This window comes from Pseudorca crassidens, chromosome 5, assembly GCF_039906515.1.
Source record: "Pseudorca crassidens isolate mPseCra1 chromosome 5, mPseCra1.hap1, whole genome shotgun sequence".
NCBI lineage: Eukaryota > Metazoa > Chordata > Mammalia > Artiodactyla > Delphinidae > Pseudorca > Pseudorca crassidens.
The window spans coordinates 64954880-64965880 of record NC_090300.1 but is presented as its reverse complement, the minus strand read 5'-3'; the positions used below and the strand labels follow the sequence as shown (position 1 = coordinate 64965880).

Genomic DNA, 11001 nt, shown 5'->3' with positions numbered 1-11001 from the left:
TCCAGGTGGAGATGTACGCTGAGGCTGTGTGCAGCAGGGATGGAGAGAGCTTCAAATTCAATTCACTATGGTACCATTTGAAAAGTTGATAAGAGAGAGGGAAAGAGAACATTGTACGCATAAATAGTGGAGTTAGCCCTGGGAGTCAGACCACAGTCTTGCCTTCTCCTGCTTTATTTATTTATTTTTTTTCAAATCTTAGAGTTTTCTATTTCCTTAAATTAATTTTTACTGGGGTATAGTTGCTTTACAATGTTGTGTTAGTTTCTACTGTGCAGCAAAATGAATCAGCCATACATATACATATATCCCATTGATACTGTGTATAAAATAGATAACTAATGAGAACATACTGTATAGCACAGGGAACTCCTGCTTTAGGTGCTCCCTTCCACAGTGAAGTGAATGAGCACAATGGAACATATTAGAGAGAGAGGCAGAGCTACGGAATTAAACACTCATGCTCTTTTAATCATTAATAGACATTCCATGGGTTGCTCAGCCTTCTAGGAAGTAACTGGAAATACCAAATGAGAGTCTGGTTGGATGGCATTGAAGCCTTTTTGAAAATTTGATAAAAATCTGTAGAAACAACTGAGATAACCTTGTAAAACCAGTTGGAAATACTTATGTACAGGAAACACGAATGTCCTTCATATATATTTTTAGAATGAGTAAATCAATCTGAGTTCCTGTTTAACGTTATTTAAAAAGGCCAAAACCTGGGGCAAGAATAAATTCTCCTTTATTTTATTCAACAGATGCTTATATAATTGGGGGGGAAAATGCCAAATGTATAAGTCAAATTACTTTGAGTTCCTCAAGTGTTACTAGTGAGCAGAATAAATACAGAAGAATTTAAGCTGAATATGTCACTGTGCTGATGTGATAACCATAAAGGTGGGAGGGGTGAGAGACCAGTATCAAAAAGTGGTGTTCCCCATCTCCACCTCAGAATCATGGGTGCCCTGGAATGTGCACAAGCATCAAGTATTGTCTGCATAGTGAATAGTAAAAGAATGACTACCATTTGGGGGGATACGTTTTAGTATTAAAAAGTATTTGCATTTTGGAAACACTGGAAATCACAGGTACTTTTTCAAACACCTGCTTTCTTGATTATAATCATTAGGACCAGTGGACCACCTGAAATAAACCACAATGGGTACCTTCTACAGATCACCATTTAAAAGTGTCCCCCTAGTTATTGGTGACACGACTCCCAAATATATTTTATCAAAACATCCTTTGCATTGACCTTACAACAAATATGCTTCACACCATGAACATTTGTATTGCACATTAAATCTTTTTCAACTTAATTAGTAATTGAGATAAATAATCAAAATACAAGTTCTAATTCTGGAAGATGACAGAGGTTTGTTAACTCTTTTAAAAAAGGTTCTGTAGGGGCTTCCCTGGTGGCGCAGTGGTTGAGAGTCCGCCTGCCGATGCAGGGGACGCGAGTTCGTGCCCCGGTCCGGGAGGATCCCACATGCTGCAGAGCGGCTGGGCCCGTGAGCCATGGCCGCTGAGCCTGCGCGACCGGAGCCTGTGCTCCACAACGGGAGAGGCCACAACAGTGAGAGGCCCGCGTACCGCAAAAAAAAAAAAAAAAAAGGTTCTGTAGTTTCACAAAAACTTACTGACTTGTTGAGATTAGACATTAATCTACGGTTTCATCCATGGATGCTCTTTTGAACAGCACATTTCTTTCTTGAAAGTTATCCATATATGGCATCCTATGATGTGTCAATATATTATATTATATCATATTGTTTCTACTAAATCTTCCATAAAGAAAAAGGGTAGGGTAAAGAGAGTTACATGGTTGTTTTTGAATTCTGGCCTTATCTGCAAATAGTTTCCTTTGGCTCTTGGAATCATGTGCTCTTTCTAATCTGTGGGCCCTTCCTCTTGTATTTCCCACCCAGGACATTTTTTTCTCTTTCCCTCACATTTTAATATCATTTTTTCTTTTTTTTTTTAACATTTTTATTGGAGTATAACTGCTTTACAATGGCATGTTAGTTTCTGCTTTATAACAAAGTGAATCAGCTATACATATACATGTATCCCCATATCTCCTACCTCTTTCGTCTCCCTCACCTCTAGGTGGTCACAAAGAACCGAGCTGATCTCCCTGTGCCATGAGGCTGTTTCCCACTAGCTATCTGTTTTACATTTGGTAGTGTATATATGTCCATACCACTCTCTCACTTCTTTCCAGCTTACACTTGCCACTCCCTGTGTCCTCAAGTCCATTCTCTACATCTGTGTCTTTATTCCTGTCCTACCCCTAGGTTCTTCAGAACCTTTTTTTTTTTTTTAGATTCCATATATATGTGTTAGCATACGGTATTTGTTTTTCTCTTTCTGACTTACTTCACTCTGTATGACAGACTCTAGGTCCATCCACCTCACTACAAATAACTCGATTTCATTTCTTTTTATGGTTGAGTAATATTCCATTGTATATATGTGCCACATCTTCTTTATCCATTCATCTGTTGATGGACACTTAGGTTGCTTCCATGTCCTGGCTATTGTAAATAGAGCTGCAATGAACATTGTGGTACATGACTCTTTTTGAATTATAGTTTTCTCAGGGTATATGCCCAGTAGTGGGATTGCTGGGTCGTATGATAGTTCTATTTTTAGTTTGGTTTTTTTTTTTTTTGCGGTACGCAGGCTTCTCACTGTTTTGGCCTCTCCCGTTGCGGAGCGCGGTCTCTGGACGTGCAGGCTCAGCGGCCATGGCTCACGGGCCCAGCCGCTCCGCGGCATGTGGAATCCTCCCAGACGGGCACGAACCCGTGTCCCCTGCATCGGCAGGCAGACTCTCAACCACTGCGCCACCAGGGAAGCCCTATTTTTAGTTTTTTAAGGAACCTCCATACTGTTCTCCAGAGTGGCTGTATCAGTTTACATTTCCACCAACAGTGCAAGAGGGTTCCCTTTTCTCCACACTGTCTCTAGCATTTATTGTTTGTAGATTTTATGATGATGGCCATTCTGACTGGTGTGAGGTGATACCTATTGTAGTTTTGATTTGCATTTCTCCAATGATTAGTGATGTTGAGCATCTTTTCATGTGTTTGTTGGCAATCTGTATATCTTCTTTGGAGAAATGTCTATTTAGGTCTTCTGCCCATTTTTGGATTGGGTTGTTTGTTTTTTTGGTATTGAGCTGCATGAGCTGCTTGTAAATTTTGGAGGTTAATCCTTTGTCAGTTGCTTCATTTGCAAATATTTTATCCCATTCTGAGGTTTGTCTTTTTGTCTTGTTTATGGTTTCCTTTGCTGTGCAAAAGCTTTGAAGTTTCATTAGGTCCTATTAGTTTATTTTTGTCTATTTCCATTTCTCTAGGAGGTGGGTCAAAAAGGATCTTGCTGTGATTTATGTCATAGAGTGTTCTGCCTATGTTTGCCTCTAAGAGTTTTATAGTATCTGGCCTTACATTTAGGTCTTTAATCCATTTTGAGTTTATTTTTGTGTATGGTGTTAGGGAGTGTTCTAATTTCATTCTTTTAAATGTAGCTGTCCAGTTTTCCCAGCACCACTTATTGAAGGGGCTGTCTTTTTTCCATTGTATATTCTTGCCTCCTTTATCAAAAATAAGGTGACCATATGTGAATGGGTTTATCTCTGGGCTTTCTATCCCGTTCCATTGATCTATATTTCTGTTTTTGTGCCAGTATCATATTGTCTTGATGACTGTAGCTTTGTAATATAGTCTGAAGTCCGGGAGACTGATTCCTCCAGCTCCGTTTTTCTTTCTCAAGATTGCTTTGGCTATTCGAGGTCTTTTCTGTTTCCATGCAGATTGTGAAAAATTTTGTTATAGTTCTGTGAAAAATGCCATTGGTAGTTTGATAGGGATTGCTTTGAATCTATAGATTGCTTTGGGTAGTGTAGTCATTTTCACAATGTTGATTCTTCCAATCCAAGAACATGGTATATCTCTCCATCTGTTTGTATCAATCTTTAATTGCTTTCATCAGTGTCTTATAGTTTTCTGCATGCAGGTCTTTTTTCTCAAAAATATGGAACGCTTCACGAATTTGCATGTCATCCTTGTGCAGGGGCCATGCTGATTTTCTCTGTATCGTTCCAATTTTAGCATATGTGCTGCTGAAGCGAGCACTCATCTCTTCTTTAAAACAAGCTCAAGACTCACTAAACCCATTGGCTTTCCCTGATTAATCTTAGGAGGCCATTATCACTCCCAGTTTAACTCCGATTCCTGTGAACATGCTCATGTAAATGTTTTCTTTTAGTTTCAGGTGTGTTGGTTTTATCTTCCAGGAGAGTAGAACCAAAACAGTGAAACATGGAGTGAATAATGGAGATACACTTAAACCCAAAGTATGTGGACATTATTCCTGACAACCATGAAGGCAGGGATCTTTGTTTTATTCACCGATGAGCCAGAGTACCTGGAACATAGTAGGTGCTGACTAAATATTGGTTGAATAAATGAATGGTTGTCATCAATTGTAATTGTTTTCAGAACTAATCCTCCAGCAGAACTTCTTTGGGACTGTAAGAATCATGTGTAACCTCTTGACCCTTCACTTCCCCATTTGTGAAATAGTGATTATGATCAAGTAAGCAGAAATTATTTGTTCTTTGTTCAAAACTTTAATGATAAAATCCTCCAAACTAGTGTTCTATGTGCAGAATTCCCCATTCTAAAATCAAAATGCTTCTGGGACAAAGAGTAGCTACTTTAGTTTTAGACCAGCCTTAAAATGATCAGCAGCCACCAACACTGCTATCCATTTTCAGTCACAGTTTTGAAATGAAATCATTGACTGGCATCACCAAGCCCTTTATTATCTGAACAACTATTGAATTAAAGTTGTTTTTTTACTTTAGTATAGTGCTTTTGAAAGGAATACAAGGAAAGATTCATCCTTAGGGTTAAAGGAAACTGCAAAATTATTGCCTAAGAAATATCTTTTTCCATTAAGAGATGCAGGGGCCTTGAATGTTGGGAGATGGTATTTCCTTAGCACAAAATTCCTTTGGAAATATTTGGATCAGAAATGGCTATGCATTCACACCTGTAAAATTCCTCCTTCCTTCAATCCCCATAACTAATTTCTCAACTTATAATAGTGTTTGAATCAACTGAAATAAACCACAAGGCAGTTGCTTGTCAGGAGTTGCTATACCATCGGAGGAGAAAAGTCTTAAATTAGCCAGGTGACAGGAGAGAATGGGGAGCTGCACACTGTAGACCTGGTTGCCTGAAATCTATAAAACATGTCAGTTATTTAGGGGATTCTCAGCAGAGACAAGAGAGGGGCAAAGGGGGAAGTATTCAGGTTGCATTTCTGGGCGGAGTCCCTTCTACCCTAAACCCAGCACTCTGAGAACTGAAACTTGGCCCGCTCTGCAAGATTAGGCTTCCCAAATTAGCTGTCTTTGGTGACAGCAAAAATACCTGCCTGTCCACTTAAGCAAGACTCTCCACCTGAGTGAGAAACCAAAAGCATGGCTCAAGCCCAGAACAGGTGTTTAATGGGGAAGCCACAAGGCAGCAGGCTTCCACATGCAGAACCTTTGAGAACATTGCTTTAGGGATTTGGCTGCATGATAAGCTTTTATTACTGTTAAGCAAAATTAAAGGCAGATTCTATAATACTGGCACAGAAGCTAACGGGGGCTTATTTGCTGGCCCACTTGAAAATCCTAAGTTTTGTTATATTTTTAGAAAGAAGGCATCTTTTACTGCCAACAAAACCTGTGGTGAGAAATGATATTTAAGTTTGTCAAGATGTTTCCAATGTATTGCTGTTACTCTTACCTTCTTTGAAAAATATGTTTAATATAAACTCTATTAGTGTTCCAAATAATATGTGGAATGCTGGAAACAACTTCTCGCTAATGGTCTTATTTTATTCACAAAGTGCCTGGAAAGTAGGGTGAGGATCATGATGATCATCTATTTTATAGAGGAGGAAGTTGAGGCAATAGAGAGACATGATCTTATGTTTCTTTTGCTAAAAGCTTTGTTTTGAGAAAACAAATATCATCCCCTTCAAAAAGTTTATTTTTTATCAAGAGACAAATTATAAAACCACAGGAAGGAAGCTGTAATTTTTTTTCCACTTCAGTCTAAATTGGACCTCCATAATGTTTGTCCTCACTACCCTCTGTTTTTTTCCTTTATCTCGTAGTCTAATGTAGACATACCTATTTATTGGTGTGATTTGCTTAGGTCCTTCAGATTGTCAACTCCATGGGACCAAGCACCATATTTTTCCTGTATACCAAGCGCCCAACATCCCTGCTTGGTACATAATAGGTCTCAATAAATTTCTCTTCAAGGAACAAATGCTTAATGAGTAAACGTAAACAATATGTTTATTTTTTGAAAGCATCGAAAAGCAAGACTATGGAGAAGTTGGGGGTGAATTAATCCAGATGGAAAAGAAATAAAACCTCTCCAATTTGCTTGAGACAATTATAGTTGTATGAACAAATAATATTAATCATATCTTTTTATTTTCTTTTTTGACTTTTCTAGTATCTAAGAAAAGAAACAAGACCTAAGAGCAGGGAACATATATAGGCAACTGGGTAGTTCTGGAGGCGTCATAAGCAAAAATCTTAAAGTGGTCATGTGAGTAAGTTAAAACCTAGAGCCTTATGTGCAAGGGCTTCGAATGTATTGAAAAGTCCCAAAGTTGTGTACAGACTTAGAGTGAAGAGATTCAAGGTGAATTTAAGGATGCATCCTACTATCCCACACCTCCTACTATCCAAGGTATAGGAGAAACTTTGGTGGATGGCAAAGAGTCACTATCAAGAGTTAAGCACAGAGCTTAAGCATGTTTAGTGGAAGAAGACTCTAACAAGGAGAGTTCAGGTTAAGCATCTGCTCCCAGCTCTTCCCATGATTGACAGTGTAGCCTTGGTAAAGTCACTAAGCCACCCTGGGCCACCATTTCTGAGCTTGAATTGGAAAAAGATTTTCCAGCTTGAAGATCTATGGTGGTGTTATTCCTCCAAGTCTTGCTCTATGTTTTATATCCTTTCTGGAAATAGAGTTCTTGTATTTTAAATATTTTCACTTAACTGTTTTAATAAAAATTGTGTTTTCATGAGGGAAAATAAAATCTATATTTCTTTGTGAATTATACCTGTAAGAAACCTAGCTGTTTGGGCCATAAGGCTATAATAAAGCTTCAGGAGTCTACCCTGTGATTTCTTATCCCAAATGCAAAATAAATACATGGGAAGAAAGAGCCTTGTAAACCCAGATAAGTGCAGCAGTGATATAAATCTCAGGCAGATTTTCGTGAAACGGCTTGCCTATAGTCACACCATGGGTTGGTCCCTTGTCCTAGCCCCAGGCTCTTTTAAGTGTCTAATAATATTTCACTGCTTCCCGACATGTGGAAGGAGTTGATGTGCTTTCTGAAATATCTAATTGCTATTAGGGACAGCTTTGATTTAGCTCTCCTCAGAAGTAATTCCGGACACTTTGATACAACGGGGTATTTATTAGTAGCTGGAATGAGTTAGGTCTGGGAGACTGGCCAAGATTCTGGCCAGGGAAAAAGGTCAAATGGGCTATAAGCTGAGTCCAACCAAGAGAGGAAGAGAATGTCAGAATAGTGTGCAGGTTACAGGTTGGGCAGGCAGAAGCCCACTTCATTCATTCAGTAAGCACTAAAGAAGCATTTCCTGCATGTACAGCATTTCAGGTCACTGTGGCCATTACAACTAACTCTGTGACTGCTTATCCAATGGTAATCATTTATGTCCATGTTTATCTCTCCCACTAGTCTGGAATCTGTGAGACCAGGGATTGGTTCCTCTCTGTAACAACCCCACCCCCATCCCCATCTGCTCAAGTACAGTGCGTGGCTCATCTACATTATTAGACAAACACTCACGATAATTATTGTAACCGTTGCTGCTTTTGTCTTTGCTATTATTATCTGAAGGAATAACTAACTTACTAGTAAGCCATGAATTTTAATTTCCCATAGCAATCAATTTAGAGAAAATACCCTGGGGAAAAGGGATATGATTAGTTTACAAGATATGGTTTGATCTTATTAAACAATAAAACTTTATTAAACAATAAACTTGGATTCTAACACCTGTATAAACATTGATAAAAGATTCTCCTTTTCAACAAAGTGTCTATGGAAGGATTGACGAAGATATCTACTGAAACCGACTCTTGTGTTGAAAAACTTTAGCTCTTTACAGTGTAGTTTCCTAAAATCCAAGATTCAGGAATATTCTGTCATCCTGCCTAGTGGGTAATGCCAGGGATCCTGCCGTTTGATCTTACAATCCTACTAGCTATCTTGAAACCTCACAAATTTACCCATCTCTTCCTATTGTTCTTTTTATAGTTTTGTTATATGCATCAAAATCATTTCCAGCACAATGCTAACCTTCTCAGTGATCCATATGTTTAAAATAAAAAGGATTGGGAGCAAGCTTAATGTCCTCCTCTTGGAAGTAGCACAAATTCTTAACAATAAAAAAAATCAGTGCATGACTCATAAGAATATATGAGTAGTTCTGTAGGGCCTTTTTCTTTCCCCATTTGTAACATAATTTATATACACACACTCGTAATAAACATTTCATATATGCCTTCGGGTTTTTTTTCCCCAAGAAATCCTGTTTATAGGGACACCGCTGTTGAAGGTAAATAATGATACAGTTTTGGCCTTTATGATTCCAATCACCAGTAATGTCCTTTTCAGGGCCTTTTCACGATTTGTCTAATCCCCTGTCGCCCTCACCATCTTAGGCTAGTTGCTGTTCATGTCCACAAGAGATGAGCTGCAATACCATTATAGGATTCCCTAACAAAAGATTTCCACAATCATTTTCTAGCATCTTGGAGATTGACAAGGTCCCCTCCTGTTTCCCAAGCCCATTTCCCCCCTTATTCCTGGTGATTTCTTTTCTTATATACCAGAAAGAAAGCACCTCGCTGAGTGGTGACCTCGCTGGCTACATGGATACCTGCTAGAAACAACAAACCTCACGTGCTAAAACTGCTCCTTGATGTGTTGGGATTGGCGTGATGGCTCCTGTTTGATATACTGAGCTGCTTGGAGCTGCCTTTAAAAAAATCAATCCATATTAAAAATAAAAGTTCCTTTTGAAAATTACTCTTCATATTTCTTTGGGGAGGTTGTGCCACAAACCAGCTAAAAGTGCTGAAAAGTGTCATATAATGAAACCACGGGACTCTAACAGGCCAGAGAAGGAGAACATGTCTTGAGTAATTACAACACTTTTCAGTGTTCAATCAATGATTCAGTTTATCAGTCATTTCTGGTTTGTTTTCTTGTTGAAAAAAACTGAAAACTTTTAAAAGGATTTTAAGACACTGATTTTAATCTTCCATAGAGTTTCTTTCAAATTGATAAGTATATATATATTTCTATTTCAGAAAAACATGAGAAATAATTGCCTATGAATGTACCATAGGGAATAACTATCCATTAGCAATATTAATGATGATTTCCCTAAGTCTTCATCCTCTATCCTTTTTCTGGTCAGTTTTGCTAGTAGATTTCCTGTTTCATTTTGTGTATAAAGTAAATAATATGTGTCAAAATAATTTAAGAAAAAGAATACACATTCTTTAAAAGAGAATGCAGTCTTTAGAGAAACAAAATAATCAGGGGATATTTTTTTATAAATAATCTTTTGTGTCCATCTTCAGTTGGAGAGAATCCCTAGTTGTATGTGTTGCTTGAACCCATGTTAATTGTATGTATATATGAACATGCATGTTTATATACAGTGTCTAATACACATACATGCACTTTGTTCATTTTTTAAAAAAATGTTTCTGATAACGTTCTTCACATGACTCAGTTCAGACGTGAGCGTGCCAGGTGTGGTGGCTCATGGCTCATCGATGAGGTGGCTCAGGAAAACAGCCAAATGAGCAGATAACTAATGGTGAACAGCTGTGTTGGTTTAATGGGCCTGCGAGAGGATCTAACCTGAGTAAAGTTGTTGCAGTGTTCTAACCACAGATACGAGTTTGGTTGGTTTTCCTTTCACAGCCTAGTTAATATATTGGAACGTGAATGCCACTCCTCATGCGGACTCAAAGGATTAAGACAAATTTAAAGTAGGATTTGAAGAGGGTAGAAAAGCATATGTTCAGCCTTTACTTAAATAAAGGAATGTTCCTATCAGCCTAAAGAATTAAGTTAAAAAAAAGAAGAGCTTCATAATTGCACAGAGATTGATCAGCTGCTTCACAGATTTATGACGGGATTTACGTGGTAGTCAAGTCTCAACTCCTCCAAATGGCTCAAGGCCATAAGCCAAACTCCCGTATTGACTCAAATTTAGCTCCTCGAGTTCCCTATTCTGATCTGATCCAGTTAAGTGAGATGCCTTTCTCCTCAAGTTGTGTTTATTTGCATCTTTTGCCACGTGGGTACCCTCGCAGGGTGTCTTCCCTGTATCCAAATACTGGGGCCTCGGCCATGGGACCTTCCCACGTATGATATGGTGGAAAGTGCATGGGCTTGCTAAGTTGGACAGATCTGAGTTTGAATCCTGGCTCATCTATTTATCTGCTACTTGACACTGAGGCTGTTTAATTCCTCTGAACCTTGATCTTCCCTTCCACAAACCAAGGTTGATAACAGTGATCACTCCTATTTTATTTGAGCCCTACTATAATAATACTAGGTGTCATTCATTGAGAGTTCATGTGGTGATTAATCTAACCCTCACAATAATTAAGGATAGTTAATTTAATGCCCATTGTACAGATGAGAAAACGGAGGCTAGAGAGATTAAGAAACTTACCTTAGGTCACAGAGCTAGAAATTGGCAGAGATAGAATTCAAATCTGAAGAGTTTTTGTTTGTTTGTTTTAATGACTCCACGGCCAGTATTTTTTCCTCTTTGTCGTTATTCCTCCACCTTACCTTACAGAGTTTTAGTGAAGATTATAAATGATGTATGTAAAGTATTTTCAT

At 38.4% G+C, this 11001-nt stretch overlaps 1 non-coding gene across 1 annotated transcript; it reads right to left on the bottom strand.

Annotated features, from left to right (window-relative positions):
• Positions 1-4041: 4041 nt before the first annotated feature.
• Positions 4042-4148, bottom strand: LOC137225648 (U6 spliceosomal RNA). Its single transcript, XR_010943954.1, has one exon. It is a non-coding gene; the product is annotated as a U6 spliceosomal RNA (small nuclear RNA).
• Positions 4149-11001: the final 6853 nt, after the last annotated feature.